This window comes from Calonectris borealis, chromosome 2 (genome assembly GCF_964195595.1).
Source record: "Calonectris borealis chromosome 2, bCalBor7.hap1.2, whole genome shotgun sequence".
Classification (NCBI taxonomy): domain Eukaryota; kingdom Metazoa; phylum Chordata; class Aves; order Procellariiformes; family Procellariidae; genus Calonectris; species Calonectris borealis.
Window position 1 is genome coordinate 143,992,608 of NC_134313.1, and position 18,970 is coordinate 144,011,577.

Here is an 18,970-nt window from a genome sequence, read left to right on the forward strand (position 1 = left end):
GATCTGAGGCCCAACCTCTCTGGCAGTGCCCTTCTATCGGTATGATTTTGTAGACATGAAGCTGTAAGAACACTTAAAGATCTGCTTGACTTTTGAAAATAAAAGCACATTAACAGACCTTTAAGTGTTACTGAAGAAGAATAGAGACAGAAAGCAGAAATTTCAACATTTTATTTCCTTTGTGAATTTAGGCTAAGCATGTGGAGTGGTTGAAGAGCTTAGCATGTACCAGATACGTATCTGGAAGAGTTTTGTAATTCACATACACAAGCAAAAAAAAGGGACACAAGCAAACATTAAACAATCTATGAAACAACTGAAGCCATTTTAAAGAGACTAATTTGCATCTAATGATGTAAAGATAATTAGGAAAGTATCCACTACCATATCTACACAACCATAATAAATGTTATTAAGTCCTTTCTCTAACAGAAGTTTTGCAAACAAAATGGCCACTTCTGAACCATAACATATATTTTAAACAATGTACCCAAGAAAACATTTGTATTATTTCATGGCAGAATAGTACAAACTATCTTTATATTACACTTTAGTAGAAAGTAAGGAAACGAGACAACTCACTGATGCTGATAGAAGCAGCACACGGGAAATCTCAAGTTTTCCACGATGAGAGAGATAATATATTACATTTATGTTCTCCTTAAATGTGTTGTAAGTAGACAGCATAGATGTTCAAGCAGACAATAATCAGCTTTGACACAGAATCTAATGCAAAATTACATTAAGTCATTTCACGTGCCTTCGATACCACCTCAGGTTCAGAACAGCCAATATTTGTAGAAACTACTGGCAATTTTGGGCGCTCAATCAGAGACAGGTTGGACCTTATTTAGGGGTTCAACTTCGGTTACTGACATCTAAGATATTCAAACTTACTAATCACTTATAAAAAATTTTCAACCTACATCCTTATTTACACAGTACCTATGTTAAAGAACATTATCATAGTCTCTAGGATAATAAATTGTATTTTGTTTCGACTGGCATGTCACTTTTCAAGACAGACTCTTCATATATGAGCATGGCCATGCAGCTAACTATAAAAATCAGAATTGTGTGTCCTTTTGCATTTTCAGTATTTCTGTGACAATCCATTTGACTAGAAAGTATTTTTAGGCTCTGCTAAAGCATGATTGACATTTCTGTTAATTCCTGAGCAACATTAAAATGCTGCACAGTATACTTTAGGGAAGATAAGAGACCAAGGACCTCCTTATTATGTTAGTATAAATTCAGAGTAACTTCACTGAAGTTATGGAATTACTCTGCTTCCCAACCAATGGGAATTTAAAATCTGTTCAGCTTAATATTTATATATGATAGGTTATGACTGCCATTTTACTTGCACCGGAGTAGCAGCTCCATTCAGATGATTCTGAATTCACACATATGTCAGGGAGAGAGACCCAAGTGGTTTAACCTGACAGCATCACTTTAAATTATACTCAGTATCTTTTAAAACCAGTTTTGATGCAGTCCTCCAACACTGAAAATAATTGATCTTCTGTTTATTCTAGATGTGTGAATTATATTTACTTACAAACATGACTATTTGGATGTCACTGATGGGCTGTTTTGAGTCACTTCTGTGCTTCTAAGCCACTCAGGTTTTGAGATAGCGATATATTTGCACAGCAGAGCAGCAACGCAAGTTTTTCCACATGGCTCAGGCAAAAGAAGAAAGTCATTCCATCAGCTGTCTCCTGTCAGTGTCTTTCAAGATAGTATCTGTATGTACACATACAAATGGAAACTATTTACCTATTCCGATCTTTGGCTAAGAAAGCCTCTATCTGCTATCCTGCCAAACCACTGGCAGGGAGGAGATTTTTCCTCCTTATACATCCCACAGCATAAACAGAATTGAGTTCTATTTTTTAACACTCAGCCATGAATTCTTATTACATAATCCAGTTTAAAGAAAAAGATCTTGTCTGAACAAGATCCATTCGCTTTGGAGATAAGGAATGTTCAAGTTAGGGTTCCCCTGTACCAGAGTAGCAGGAGACTAAAATACACAGCAAACAGCTGTAATAATGAGTTGATAACCTTTAGTTTCAAACATTAGCAATCTGTGATTGCAGTAAGTGTAATTCTTTTATATAGAAGCCATTAATAGTTAAAAATGGGAGCTTATTAATATCACTAATTTGGCAACTTCAGAAGATTATGCTGCTTTTACATAGAACATGTCAAACTACTTGAAAGCTCAAGAATAGCATCAAAAAAAGAACTTTGTCCTGAAAGATCTGAAGAAAATCTCTGCTAATGATAACAAAACTGCATGTTCTGGCAGTTTATCAGAAAGGCAACTATTAGCATTATGAAGGCCTAAACTCAGACTAGTAATAGCCTTTTCTCAGTCACAGTGAGGAGACTATCACATCCGTTCTTAAACATTCTGCTTTTAAATTATTCAATAAATGCACATTTATGGCTAGAATAAAATAGAATTTTCAAAAGGGAAAGATATGAATTATACACTGCACGCAACTACTTACATTGAAATAGTGGTTTTGCCTATATTAAAAGCTAGAAATCTTAAGAATGGTCAAAAGAGCTGTATTTCACACAGCTTTCTCTCATGGGCCCTCAGCACTGAACTCTGAATTTATAGTCCAACACAGACAACTATTAGTTACCAGCCTAGCTAGAATGATGCCAGCTAGTTACAGAAAATATATGATCCCCTGGGAAAGGGAAAGACTAAATGTTAGACCACTAAGAATCAAACCCTGACAAAGCTCATATTTCATGTTAGGCTATTCAGGTGGGCATATTATTAGGACACATTCCAGAAACCAGATTAGTTGACAAAATGAGTAAGATACTCCAAGGTGAATGGTACGTGTCACATACCTTGATTCATCAGATAAGTACCATATATAGATACATGGTATAGAAAACTCTCCTTTCCAACATCAACGAGAAAGATTCAGACTTGGAAATGTTACTAATTCAACTATTCCAAACCAGAAAAGCAGAAATAAGAGCTAGTTGGGAGCCTCATAATAATTTAATAATTAATATTATTTCGTAATGGAAGTACTTCCTTATTAGAAAGAAATTCATTTTCTATTGAAAAGAAAATTTTTCTTAACAGTCAGAATCTAGAATACAGAAAATAATGGGGTTTGCCAGTCTGTGCAAAAGCATTATCTCAGAGTATTTCTTGTACAGTAAATACCATTATTATTCTCAAAGAACACCTAGTGAGCCAGAGGAAAACTGGGAGAAGAGGGAGAAGTATACTTGACGCTCAGAGGTTACGAGTGTACTTGATACTGTCAGTATATAACACACAAGCAAATCTGATTACTGAGTTCAGTAATCATTACCTTGCCAAATCAGGTGATGTTTTGTGCCACGATGAAGAGAAGACAGCAAGTTCAGCTTTCACCTTTTCCAGCTGACTGACTATTCGAATTCAGTGGCACTTTGGAGCCTATACTCCCATTCTGGAAACAGCAACAGATGACTTCTCGGAGAGAGAAACAGAGACCAGAGTTCACAAAATACGGCACACTACTGCTGCCTTGCAGGGTGCAGTCTATTGGCAAGTGGGAGGAATATTTGTCTGGATTGCTCCACCCTGAAGCTGATGCATATGCCTCTATTTGAGCTCACATCCTAGTATCCTGTGTGCCAAGCCCTCCTGGTAACACGAATGTGGGCTGGTTACGGTTGCATTAGTGGAATTTGTTTCTCCTTTTCCCTTTAAAAAAATCTAGTAATTAGAATAAATGCAAATGGGAAAACAGCTGTTTAGCTCAAAACAGTAATCTGTCACTTACAGAATGTAGAACCAAACATAGTTTCCCATACCTTGGTTACCTGCCGCGCACGTTGATTACTTTTCCCCCTACCTTACAGGTACTGTCTTGCTAACACACCCTCAGTGAGAATTCCCTCTTAAAGCTAGGTTTGGTAGTCAGTTTAATTTAGTGCATAAGACCATTAAATACTTAATTACTGTGTTCTATATGGCATCAGATAACGAACATAGGCCAGCTAAAAATATTCGGTTATTTTGGAAAAGCTGTGCTCTTTGCCAAAGCATAGAAACCATATCACTGTGCTGCAGTCACTGTAGAAATACAAGTTACCAGTTAGAGGTGGCTATAAATAAAAGAGTTCTGTGCTAACAATAAAGCACTTGTGTAAAGAGAAAGAGAAATCAAGAAGGGTGACCATCACACCATTAAAAAGAAAAATGAGAACACTGCCATCATGTTGAAAGACAAAACGTAAGAATTAATGAATCAAAGTCCACAAATTTACAACAACATTTTTAAGAAAGGGAAGGAACACTCACATTAACCAGTATAGAATTATAGAGGAGTAGGATTACATAAATATTTGCATAAAACAGAAGAAGCAATTGCATGAGGCAGAAGAGACAAGCTTTTGAAGGATCTAGGCCATTGCCCAAGACAAAAATACCCAGGAATAGCTGCTATAAGGTAGCCAGCTTTGCACAAGCAAAACCATCAAGCCACCAGGAAAACAGAGAAAAGAAAGATCACAACTCTACATGCCAAACAACGGGTCTAATATTAAACTTTCAGGTGTGTAATATAAAAAAAAATTAAAATACGACCATCGAGGTCAGTGAAGAGAAGCTCTTTGGCTCTCCCTATGGGATGAAAGGGGCAATGCCTCCCTTGTGGCAGATGTGTTTCAATGCCTTTTTGAGAAACAATTTAGAGTGGAAAAAAATACTGAGTTTCTTTATTGCTCTGAAGAGTTATATTCTATTAGCTCTGTAAGTACAAATGAAAAGGTGCATCGTTAGACAAGGGTAACCTCTTGTCATTTCACTGTTAAGTCAGTGGCTAAATCCAAAAGTGAGACCAATGACAACAGGACTTTGCTTCGTTAATAAAAATTCAGTTGACATGCTGAGTAGATGCAAGCAAGCAGGAACACAAGATAGCTGGAAAAAGAAAACTTCCATTATTTGGAAGCTCCACTTCCTGTCCTTCAAGAAAAGGGTTGCATTCTGGAAAGCTGCGTTAGGTTACGATTACTCTGATGCAATACATATTTCTGGTAATAACAAAGCAGATGCGCGCTCTCTCAGAAGGGTAGTGACCCATCTCTAGAAGAATTTGAGAAGCTGTAACTTGTATCAGCTAGTGTTGGAATAGGCCTGCACAGTGGGTTTAGGCAGTGGATCCTTGGTTCTCCAAGAGGAGAAGTTTCTGTCTAAACCAGAGGCAAACAGGACTCTTGCTACCAAGGAAAGATATATTTACACACAACCCGCCCACCCATTTTCACCAAACAAGTTATGTCTGATCTGGTCATTTGTAACTTTACTGTGAAATGACGAGACTGAAGAGCTCCAGGATGCATCTGGTGAACGGCTCTCAGGTCTGAGGGGGCCATTGATTATTCAAGTGTCCCCTGTTCAAGGTGACCATTTTCATTCATTCAGGCATGGAGTCACGCACACTTTAGCACAATAACAAGATGACTTAGCAAATAAGCTGATAATAGGGCTTGGACCTAAATATTTGTATGTGCTAGTGTCTGGGCGGCAAAAGCAGGTATTGCAAGCAGGCTGCCTGATAGCCTAATAGAAGCAAACATACCAAAATCAAGAGTCTACAAGAAGTGAACGGGAGGGGATGCAGAACCAAGAAGAAATAGGATGCAGAATTTTAACTGGGCTTTGCATAAATTGAACAGTTACGGAAAATTCTTTATAATGAGGTCATATAAGTAGTGTTTCCTCTGTATTGTGTTGGCATTGCTCTATGTAATACACCGCTTACAAATGACCAACCTCTCTTCCAAGCACTATCTTGTCATCTAAGAAAAAGGCTGTAAAGAAGGGGGGGAGAGAGGGCTGGACTGAAGGGTGAAGGAAGGAAAGTGAGATTACAGGGGTCTAAGCAAGTTTAGACGTACTACCCAGCAGTCTGCATTAGTCTCATGCTGTGCCACGTGAAAGAGAAAACAGTGTTTAGGAATAGATGGTGAGGAGGTGGAGGCAGAAGGAAAATACAGATGGGTACAAAACTGCCAACAACCTGTCAGATCTGAGAAGAGGGAAGTTGTAAGGAGTGCATGAGGAGCAAAAGAACTTGACCCTTTTTATTTATCTATTTTGGATGTAGTGGAATTCTCAGATAGGGAATAAAATGAGTGAAACAAAAGAAGGTAAGGTAGCTGCATGGGTCCATGCCTCTATACAGGCAGCTTCAAGAGTCCCACCAATGCCTTAACTATGATGATGAAAACCAGGCTAGCAAGCAATGGCACATGAACAATAAAATATTGGAATGCATCACGTACTAGCTGGTAAGTGTCTTGATATTCTGTAGATTCCAATAAAAAGAAAGAATAAAGTTACATATATCTCTACAGAAGCTCTGTCTAGAACACGAATATTCTCTCTGGTGTCTTACTTTCCTGTCAGGCATGAAATCACCGGCTCCGGTTGGGGTAGGTTGTATGGTAGAGACACCATCTAATCAGTCCCAAAAAATCCCAGCTGTAGGTAAACAGTTTTGCTTTGTACTTCAGGAGCTCCAGCTTGCCTCATAATTGGAACAGGGAAAGAAGTTTTTAAAAAGAAAAAGGAAGGAAGCGGCTCAGGCAGAGCAACAAGGGAATGAGTAGCTTGCGTGGCAGATTGCACAGAGGACTGACTAAGGGCAAAACCCCAGAAACAACAGGCAAGTAACTGGGGTGGGAGAAGGGGAGGAGAAAAGAGCATTTTCCTAGTCGCTTGTATTTGAGAGCCTACTCAATCAGCTTTGCACAATTGCTCTACAAGAGCATATACAGTCAGTGAAGAGACTAATCTCATCAGGTAAAGAAATTCTTTTGTTATTTCACTGCAAGGAAAAAAGTAAATGGATATTTAATATAGTATGAGGTAGTAGTAACTCATGGTGCTACTACTAGTAATGCACAGTGCCATTCAGAGAAGGAAAAAGAACACAGTGCACCAAGTCTTCAGAAACAGCTGAGAGAGTGGGAGTTTAGATCAAACCTAAATTCACCAGCACTACAGTTCGCCTGTGCATGATGTTCTAGGCAGTTTGTAAGTGCTTTGGAGGGGCCATCTGAAGCTATACATAGATGCATGCCTGCAAACGGGTACCACATTACTATTTTACTATCTTTGTAAAAAATAAGAGAATGCTAGGCGTAAGTTTAACTACGATCATTTTTCACTTCCTACAACTGCAAAGCTGCCAAGTCCCTGCCAGATGCCTGAATAAGATTTGTGGATTGCTGGAGGGAGTCTGCACCCAGTTAAGGGAGTTTGAGATTTTGCTTTTTCTGGTTTTCATTGCTCTCCCTCCTCCCTGGACAGCAGATGGTGGCATTATCATGGATGGATTATTTGTTAACAAGGATCTTCTCATGACTTCTCAATATAAAAATCATCTAAGTGTCAGAACACAGGGCACACCAGGTTGGCCTGGTGTATTAACTGTTTTAAGTTTAAAAGGACAACTGAGACAACTTACCAGGAAAAAATAATTGAAAAAAATCTTTTCCATTGCAAAGAGAAAACACTGAATTAAATTCTGCTGTCTTAACTACTGTAAATTTACATTGTACTAAGGCACCAAATGCTGGTTTTTATCAGGATGATGATTATTAAGACATCAAATTATTCTACAGCTTCCTTTAATTCATTACGTTTAAAAATTATGGGACATTCAGTAACATTGTGAACCGGTAAACAGAATGGGGAATGTCTTTCTGACTACATTGAACCATCCCGATCACTAGAAAAGGAAATGTCTGTAAACCTCCCAAACTGAGGAGAGCGCTGGATTGTTTGATAGTTAAGTTTAGGACTCTGAACCTATACTGTAAAGGTAGAAATATGGACAATACACGCATAAGGCTAAACTACTTATTTTTAGGCAGGCTTTCTGATTGCTGCCCAGAGCATTTTCTATTGCTCTTAAATGCCCAAAACACTTCTTATTTTTGTTTTAAATGGATTTTCTGAAGCTCGCATTCAGTGCTGCTATAATAGCAAACTCACTAAATAGCCAGCAGAACTATTTGTTGGCGATAGAACAAAAAATGGGAGAAGTGGGGGGGCAAAGCAGAAGAAGGAGGAGATATTTTAGGGAAATACAAATGTATATATTACCACTTGGACATCTCTTTTAATATGCTGAGTAAAACTAGGGTTCAGTAGTAGTACAAAAGGGTAAGTAAGTAAAGCATCCTTCAAAGGACAGTGTGCATCTCATGGTACTATGAAGCAAAAAGAGGAAAAACGATTATGATCAAAAGACAGGCTGGACGAGTCACTTTGGGATCTCTAAGCGCAAGTAATCCCACTTCCACCCCCCCCTTAATTTTTATGGGTCTGTTCATCCAGATATGTTTTAGAAAAATTGCTTAGTTTGAGCATAAACAAGCTTACACTGTTTCCCCCAACATTTATGCATGGCGCTTACCCTTTCTGCCTTTGTAGTCTGCAGTCTGGCAACCAATGCTAGCAGGAATTTCAGGGATTCAGAATCTCAAGATTGAGGCCTTTATTTTTTTCTGCCTTCTTTCACTAAAACTTTTGCTCTATCAAACCATCTTATTGCAAGGGATGACTTCTGCTACATTGCACTTTGTGAAGATCAACCTTCTGCCCACCTCCATTCTTTCTCCTTCTCCCTCAAACTGTCTTAGTAGGTGTAAACCATTTGATTTAGCACTGAATGGAAATCACTGACCATTTAGCCATGTTTAACTTCTTGCCTTCTCTATTTCATTTGTAGTGAGCTTGAAAAGCATAAACTTGAAATCAAATATCCAACCACCTGCAATTAATATCATTACTGAGATACACACTATTTCTTAGATTAAAACTACCTGTAATACTTTGTACCACAGAATATATGATTACCCATGATACATACCAGCCGTCGTCGTAGTCAGAGACTAATGCTAAACATCTTGGGTTTGATCATGCCTTCCATTTCAGCGATAAGTCAATAACAAGGTCCTCATGGATGCAGTATCAAAAAAAACTTAAGAGCTTCTTGCTGAAGAAATGAGAAAGTTCGTTAGGAGATAAGTCAGTAGGGGTATGATCCTCAGGCCACATAGGTGGGGAAGTTCAAGAAAATTTTTTGTAGGAATGAGTCACGAATTCTTGACTAACTGATTCATCTGTAACACAAGAAATTTTAAAGAGGACACGTACAGAACAGTCTGTGTTCTTCATGGAAGACTCGAAATTGGAGAAGAAAAATAGATGCTCCAGAGGAGAACTAGATTTTTTAAGTTAGTGTGCTAATCTTGGGCATGATTAAGAGAATGTTTGTTTAACTTTTTGCCTTCTGAGAGCAGACCATAACTCATCACAAAACAGAGACTGTTTTTAAAGCAAGAGTAATTGTTGCAGACTATAGTGCCTTAAAATGTTCTAAAAGTAGAGATTCACATTAATTAGAAAGCTGTTCATGTCTCATGCACTACTGCTTGTTCTGTGTTGCTTTTGGAGAAGGGAAATGATTATTTATTTATTTATTTATTTTACATACCTTATTTATGTGTAATTGATTCTGTTATTTCAAACCTGTGCAAAATTAAATGTATAAAGTAACAAGCTGATGGAAGCTAGTATTTTCCAAAAAAGCAGAAGTCTTAAATAGTGGGCTATGCCATAATTACTTCTATGTACACTTTGAAAGCTGATTTTGTATATTTAACCAATGGCAGTAGGAAATTGCAGAGATGGTGCTAATTTTTATGTGCTTATTTCTTTATTTAACCAAGACTGTACAAACAAATTCAGTGAAGTCCAGACCAGAATCCTACATGAATTTTTAACTCTTTTCAAACTTACTGAATGGAAAAAGATATAGACCAATATCAGGAGTTCTGCTGGAGGGCTATGCCCATGTAGATAGCTACAGTGGCAAAAACCCCATCAACTAAAAAAAAAAAAGACATAACCTTCTTTGCAGTAGGTAGGTGTAGAAACTCTCCTTTTTCCCTGCCACTTTTTAGTTGAGCTAATCACAGCTTATAGTAAACCCACAGGGGAAAGCTAACTACTAAGCACCTCCTGTGGCATAATCTTATTGCGCCGCACATACAGGGGTCTTGCTCTACATGGTTACAGAGTGGAGGGCAGCATGAGAAAAAGCTTCTGCACCTCCCACATTGGGATGCTACGTTTATACAGAGAAAACCAGGAGAAGGTCATCTCCGTGCCCCTTGACCACAGAGCCTATAGCTTTGCTTGCCTGTACAGAGGGGAGCAGAGCTCCCAGTATTGTTCTCTCCTCTTTACCCGTGCAGACAAGGGTTAGGTACATAGGGCCACTGAGGGATAAGCAGACGAGGAGGGGAAGCGAGCAGAGCATTTTTCCCCGGGGCCGTTGTTTTGAGAGGTCAAGAAGGCCTGACATATAGTGGTACAGGTCTCCCAAAACACAGCCATGGACTCAGTCTTCCTAGAGCTCATGTGGGAGTGCTTGTGTGTGGTGGGTTGACCTTGTCTGGACGCCAGGTGCCCACCAAAACCGCTCTATCACGCCCCTTCTCAGCTGGACAGGGGAGAAAAAATATAACAAAAGGCTTTTAGGTCGAGATAAGGGAGAGGTCATTCACCAGTTACGGGCAAAACAGACTTGACTTGGGGAAATTAGTTTAATTCATTACCAATCAAATCAGAGTAGGATAATGAGAAATAAAAACTAAATCTTAAAACACCTTCCTGCACCCCTGCCTTCTTCCTGGGCTTAACTTCACTCCCGAATTCTCTACCTCCTCCCCGCCAGCAGCACAAGGGGACAGGGAATGGGGGTTGTGGTCAGTTCATCACACGTTGTCTCTGCCGCTCCTTCCTCCTCAGGGGGAGGACTCCTCACACTCTTCCCCTGCTCCAGCGTGGGGTCCCTCCCATGGGAGACAGTTCTCCACAAACTTCTCGAACATGAGTCCTTCCCATGGGCTGCAGTTCTTCACAAACTGTTCCAGCGTGGGTCCCTTCCACGGGGTGCAGTCCTTCAGGAACAGACTGCTCCAGCGTGGGTGCCCCACAGGGTCACAAGCCCTGCCAGCAAACCTGCCCCAGCGTGGGCTCCTCTCTCTCTCCTCGGGTCCACAGGTCCTGCCAGGAGCCTGCTCCAGCGTGGGCTTCCCACGGGGTCACAGCCTCCTTTGGGCATCCACCTGCTCCGGCATAGGGTCCTCCCCGGGCTGCAGGTGGATATCTGCTCCACCGTTAACCTCCATGGGCTTCAGGGGGACAGCCTGCCTCACCATGGTCTTCACCAAGGGCTGCAGGGGAATCTCTGCTCCGGCGCCTGGAGCACCTCTTCCCCCTCCTTCTCCACTGACCTGGGTGTCTGCAGAGTTGTTCCTCTCACGTATTCTCACTCCTCTCTCAGCTGCAGTTGCTGTTGTGCAGTTTTTTTCCCCCTTCTTAAATACATTACCCCAGAGGCGCTACCACCATCGCTGATGGGCTTGGCCTTGGCCAGCAGCAGGTCCGGCTTGGAGCCGGCTGGCATTAGCTCTCTTGGACATAGGGGAGGTTTCTAGCAGCTTCTCACAGAAGCCACCCCTGTAGCCCCCTGCTACCAAAACCTTGCCACGCAAACCCAATACATTGTGGGAACATTTTGCCCCTTGAAAAGAGCACAGTATAAATCCCTGACAGACTGCTGTGTAAGTCACAGCCATGTTACCAAGGACAAAAATGTAACCCCACTTATTAGCCTAGATCCTCTTTTAGCCTAAGTCGGCATTGCTTGAGTCACTCTGCAACAGCTTAACTAGCATATCACCAGGGCATCTGCTGAGTTCCTGTGAGCCTAACTCCTCTGCTACAAAAACTGAACAGAAGACAGCCTTAAATTTCAGTGAAATCAGGAACAGATCAGTCCTGGGGAAGGTTATGCTTCCAACATACCCAATCGCAGTTGTTTCTTGGGTGCTGCTTTTACTTGGTCCTGAATAAATTCTTTGCCAGTTGCTCTGCGATCTTCTGGTCTAGCAGTTCTCTTTCCTTAAAAAAAGAGATTTCAGTAAGTTTAACTCAAGAAGTGGCATGGTAAAGGGAGGACCTGATATTTTTTCAGATACAAACAGTGTGATGCTTATGTAGTAAAAATGATCCTGGGATATTTCATACATATTGTAATATCTACCTAAGACACAAAAAAGGAATGTAACAGTTCAAGCAATAGCTGGAATAATGATAGCTGGGTTGTAATTCTTGAGCTGCTTCCCACCATTGTAAAAGTTGAAGTCAAAGTATTTCAACACTAAGTCTACTCTTTTCCCCTCTTACCTAACGCTACTTACTTATATTTTTAGGTTTACATTTCATAGATTTAACAACTTCCAGAAATAGAGACTTCTTGTTTGAAGGACTATTTAGTGGTCATTAAGTTACTTCTTGCAAATTCTTGAATAATTGCCTCAAAGGTTTCTGTAAGGTAAAATACATTTGGCATGCATAATTGGAAAAGACAACATAAAACATACATGGCATCCTTTAAATAAACAATTAAAATACTATTGGTTTACACAAGACTACATAAACAAGATGCAAGACTTTGCTGGCAGACCTGTCTGGCTGGGTCATTAAAATAATTCTACTTTCATGCTTCTGCCCTTCACTGGGAATCAGACTTTTTTTTTTTTTTTTAATTTAAGATGACTACTGTTATTCTTGCACAGAAAAACTTGCCTCAGCATATTGATGTTAGACATGAATGTCACAGTAACAAGCTTCTTTTAAATGACTCTTGCAACATTTTGAACAGTGCCTTTTCTAACCTAGTTTACATTTTAAAAGCTCCTTCAAGCTTTTCATCTCATAATGAGGTTCAAATAGTAAAACACAGTAAAACAAAGATGACTGACAATCAAGCAAAATATCAGAGAGTAAGCACATAGTAAACATATTTTTAGTGATTCTAAATTAGTTGATGCTGTATTTCTTCAAAGAATCTTAGATCATAGTTTACTCCCTGAGAAAACATTCCTTCCTTGGATGGGTAAGAAAAAATGCATATCTGATGGTTTTGCCTTCCGCTGGGATAGTACAATTTACAAAAGAGTGAATTTTCTATTAGTATTGTTCTACCAAGATTTTCAGCAATAAAAAGAGCTGTATCGTTAACTCTGACTTGTACTGGATCAAACTAAGATAAATTCCAGCAGTGGGGCCTGCCACATGCAGTTCGAGAAGCGTGGGCCTGTGCATTCAACAGCCAGGACTACACAAGTCCTTCTCTAACCGAGTAGAAATACAGGCTCTCTTGGGGGGAAAAAGATGCCTGCGGCTTCAGTGGAAGCTTTCCTAAAGCACCTACATTTGTATAATAAACAGTGGGAACTGAGAGTCCAGTGTAAAGAATACCGCAGCGTATAACCATAGCCTCTAGAGAACGTCCCTGTAAATTCGATGTGATTTCAGACCAATTCAGTTAGCAGCACACTAATCTGCACAAAACATTTATTTCGGTGAGCGTGACAGCAACATTTACAAAAAACCGAGTGTCTCATGCAGGTCTGTAGATTAGTCTGATTAAAATGAATTAACCAACTTAAAGTTTGATTTTAAGTACAATTTTCTCATGAACACAAGCCCACTTTCTTGGAGCGTGGCCCACATTTATCACACTTGGACATTTTGTTCAGAGCAGACATAACATTTTTGATAATATACAGTATGTAGGATAAAGCCGCAGCAGTTTGTTCATGGGTGGGCTGATCCTCGCCCACTTGAGTTAGACAGGTTTTGGAGGACTTGTGAGAACAGCAGAGAGCTTCTCTCGTGATTAATAAGCACGCAGCATTGTTCAATCTCCCAGGAAACGATGCTGTTTGATTTGGGCACGCTGTGATGAAATGGCAGTTGTATCAGCCCTGTCCTTTGTTCCACTGTCTCCTATCAGATGTTTAGGAACCACCGCCATTTCTGCTGTTCTTATATGATTATCATTACATTCTCTCTCACTGCACTACCCAGATCTTCAAGATAAGCAGCAGCCCTAATGCCTTTTTCTCCGAAAGAATAAGTGCTTGAGATTTATGATTCATCAGTGGTAACAGCCTTCAGTTTCTCCTCTAACAGTCATCCTGCATAGCGTCTGCGGTCAGCACTTCGGGATCTCGCTCAGAGAACAGTAGGGAACACAGTGTTTAGCAGCCTACCAATATTAGCATTTGGTGGCTTGTTACACTCCACATCCAGGAGCCTGTTTTACAGACTGTAGGAAAGAGAAGGAGCAGTCTCTTTCCCAGCATAAGTTCAGTTAGGTCAGCTGGTCACAGGAATGAAGAGTTTTGGTGATGCCCTTCACTCCCGGAGGTCGAGGCGGGCACACTGTATAGAGCTAGTAGCAAATTTAAGAACTGGGTAAACACTCGTCTCAGTCAGTCAAGCAGTAAGAAGTGAATAAACTCTTCTAGGCATTAAAAACACGGAAATATTCTTCATTTGTGTTACCTTTGATCACCGGACCTGTACAGGGCAGTAATTTAACATGAAGACATTTTAAAACATGCAGTAGGAAATCTGAGCTTAGAATTCAAGAACAAAATGAGCACTACTTCACACGTTTAAACTGCACACCTCTTGGTGGGGTCTCTTTGCGCGTGGCTAAGGGTGCCCAAATAAAGTGAGCCAAAGACAGAGCGTAACAGTTTGCCAAGCCCACATATCCCCTAACTGTGCTTCATCTGCCACCCCATCCTCCTCCTGTGTTAGGTATTCTTTGATATTGTCAGTAATACAACTGGGTTTTTATCTCATAAGTCCACCAAAATACTTCTTTAATTCAGAAAAATCCTTTTTACAGTTTTTTTAATGCAAGGATCTCATTTTATTTTAGCTTCATCCGCAAGCTAAGAAAAAATATTTTAAAATTTGAGTCCTCATTTTTAAATACAGTAATTGCCTTCAGTGTTTATAACATACTAATTAGTGGTAAGAGACACAAATGGGATTTCTTAATTTAATCACTGGATTAAATCATTAATCACATCTATGTTTGATATATTATACAATGCAGAAATAACAAGATCTATTATTTCAACTAATTGCAAAAAAAAAAAGAAGTTTTTCCAAACACTGTAATAATGCTCTATGTATGCACTTTTCTTTTTTCTCTCTTTAAGTTTGTGAAACAGAGATCAAAATAATTACACAAAGGTGTATATTAAATTTTAAATTAAATATTAAAAAGCTCAAAACCACTGGAAAATCAGATGATGGTAAAGAATATAAAAATGAGTTCAAGAGTAAATATATTTTTTTAAAACATACCTTACCATTTACCCTTCTATAATTCGAGTTTGAATTGTGCTACATTAAAACTACAAGGTATTGGTCAAATTTAAGTCTCTGTAAGGAATACACTTCTGGTCTTTTCTATGCATCGGCATTTACAGAGAACTGGAACTTTGCTGCAAGATTCGTGCAACCTGCTTTCTTGTCCTTTTGGAGGTAACAGATATCACAGAGCTAAAAAAGGGCAGGCATTTCTCTATCCTTTCCATATTTTTTCTCTACAAGAGTGAAACACGGTGTTCCCATCTCTTCTCAGTATTTCAGGAAAATAATCCCAATGACTATGACTATGGCAACCAAATCATGGCCAGCTTAGCAGAGCATCTCATTGGACTTCACTGTGACTTCATTCATGACCTAACGTCGCTCTTGAGGGAGTCTGCTCCCTCCCATGGAATCACAATAAACAACCCTCATTATAGACAATACTCAGCACTCAACGTTGTGCAAAAACCGGGACAGTTCAATTCTGGAGACAAGTCAATGCTAGCGCCTGGAAAGCCGTCCCCAGGACTGTTTTCTGCAGGATCGTTCAATAGCCTCTAAAATGTTGCATTCATGAAGTGGCTCTGTACCTCTGCCACACACGTAAGCAACTCACCTCCTCGTGACCACTGCTCCCTCCTCATCTTCCTTGGACTATGAGTGTTTGGGTTTGACAGAGAGTTTCCCTTTCTATCACTCAGGAAGTCTACAAGCACAGGAGAATATAGTGGTTTTCCCTTTTAAAACAGCTAGTATGAACCCTACAGGTAGGCAAAGCAGACTTGGCCTCCTTCCAGACGTCTTTTTTTTTTTCTCTCCTTCAAAACAGAATAAGCTCTAGTGCCTTCCACTAAACACTGGAGAAGTAAATCTTTGCCCACCGGTAAAAAGCAAGATTATTATTTGACTGTTTCAAGACTCATCAGTTCTCATTCTCTCGTTCCCATGGAAACTATCCTAGTGAAGTTTGAGAGGGGCTATGTGCGCAGCAGAAATGCTGATAATAATGGAGAGAATTAAGTTTCTGCAGGGGAAAATCTTAAGTCATTTTCAAATTTTGTCCAGGCATTGGATGGCAAATCATCTGCTAGTTTCATTTTTCCCAAATAAAAAATTAGCAATGAGTATTTTGCCATGTTGATTTTTAGTTCATGAGATTTTTAGGGAAAAAAAGGTACTGGAATAACGAAGTGTATTTTCTCTGAACAGAGACCAATCAGCATAAAATCAGCATAAAATAAAGAGTGCACTATTAGGCTGAAATTAGTCCAGTAGTGGACAATGTTTTCTGAGAGATTTTGTATCTAAATTTATGGATAAAATTCTGTCAGCAGAGGTACATGTACAATCTCCCTTGAAACAGTGAGACTGTTTCACTGAACCTGTACTAGAAATTAATTTGATGGAGCAAAAAGTACATTACAGTTGGAACTGGCCCAGCATCCTCAACAGAAAAATACAGAGGTAAAGGGATACAGTAAAAAAATGAGAGGGAAAAAAGCATTCACTTAAATACAAAATTTTGTAAAATGTATGAGCGCTCTATTAAATTCTGATCCTTGATGAATGAAAAGCAGTAGGTTCAATAATGACAGTACTTCATTAAAAAATCCTATGCTTAAAATTAAATCTAATTATCTTCTGTAGAAAGAAGTTATACAGATTTAAAACAAGCTGGATGATTGAAAGGAGTGGTTATAATGATGAGCAATATTACAGAGACACGATTATCAGGTAAAGTATTACAGAAATTATGATTAGTAAGTATTTTATATCTGTTTTTTACAGATTTGGAAAAAGAATAGGCAAAGAGACAGGAAAAGGAGCAAAGGCACTAACATGGGGCCCTATTCAGTTAAGGCTACATTCAACAGAGAACTTAAACACCTACATAATTGCATAGCAATTCCAAAACCATAAACCAGGCAGCTGCAAGTGCCTACTCCAAGGGGCACCTCCCACTTAAACCTGAAAGTTTTCTAAAAATTCCGCTCCTGTGCAAGCAGGAACTGAAGCGTCTTGGCAGCTGTGTCACTTGCCTATTCTAACTGAAGACCCCAAAACCCCAGGTGTCACTCTGGCCCCCGAGGAGCCCAATGCTTCTGCTCAGAACATACCCAGCCTACAGCAGGAGCCCAGAATACTTCACAAATTGAAGAGGTGAACATTGTCTTTTAAAACACAGCTGGAGAGGAAGAAATTGTTGCAAGTGTTCATTTTCACACAGTTAGAGCACTCACTGGAAAAAAACAGGAGACACCTGGGTTAAAGGTCTCTTCAGCAAGAGGAGGTTCCTCTCCTGCCTCCTCTCTGTCTCCTGCCTCATAAACATGCTTAAATACCAGGCTGGAAGGTAGACTGAGCAGGGGGAGGGGAACAGAAGAGATGGAGGAGAGTATGTTTACCCCTGAGTAGTTAGATCTGTCACCTGAGTGACAAAAATACAGATTGCACCCCTTGGACTCGTTTTGGAGTTGTGTCTAAAATGCACAAACAAGTCTGGAAGCTGGGAGCGGAGTCCAGAAGTTACCCCTCCCTGTTGGGAGAGCCAGGCCAGGAGTCATTCTCCTCCCGGCCCCAGGACTCCCGCATTCCTCCCAGCCTACTCACACAGCCTTGGCAGCACGGCTCCCTCCCCAGCTCCAGCCTCCCGGGCAGCCCGCTCGCTTCGGCACTCACCCAGGACCGGGGAGATGCAACTTCAACATCCCCAAGCGAGCAGCAAGCCCTCATAAACTTCTCAGGTTAATGCTTAAACTACTGATTCACGTATAAGGAGTGTGAGGAAGAGGGAAACCACCACGGGTTTGGTGCTTTTTGTGTTTGTTTTTTTTTTTTTTTAATAAAAGACATAGAAGGGTAAAAGCATGGACCAGAGCTCGGAGAACAAGCCTTGCATGCACTGGCAGGAGAGGCGGTGTGCCAAGGGAAGGAGGTGCCTATTGCCCACAGAAAGCTAAATGCCAAAGCTGCGTAAGGAGGCAGGATTTCAGAGACATCCCCGTTCTCGTTAATTGGCTCAGAGTGGCTTCCTGCTGAGAATGCCAACTCTTTCTGAGTTCGCAAGATCGCCCTTCCCCATATGCAACATCCATCACCCCAAATGCTTAACAGAGGTAATTAGGGTGCCAAACACCTGAAAGTTATGCATGGGAGCCCGTTTTCCATTTATTCACTCTATTTCATCTAGCCTTCAGCCTCTACGGACCACTGTTTTTTATTTGTTAAAAGCTGATAGAAAATAAGCTTTCTATTCCACAGGGGTGGCAAGGATAAATGTACTGAACATTGAAATGCTCAGACACTACAGTAATGAGGGTTGTAGCACAGGATAAACCTCATAGAGATAAGATCCGTGTCTGAAATCTTACTTATGCAGGCAACAAACATAACTGAGAAGAAGAGAGTAATATGAAGTGATATCAAACGATTAGAATATTGAGTTGGTTAAAAAAGACTGACCAACCAACATTGTGGGAGGAAAATATCCCTACAGGTTATGTTAAAATCACAAGCTTTCTGCACAAAAGCAAAAAGCAGCAAAACTACCCTCAAAATTCTCTCCCAGTTCTGCTACCTACATGAAGGAAAGACAGTAATAGCCTAGGCCAGTACTTATCCCTCCACAGCGGTGCAGCATAAGTAAGGAAGGGGAAATCATAA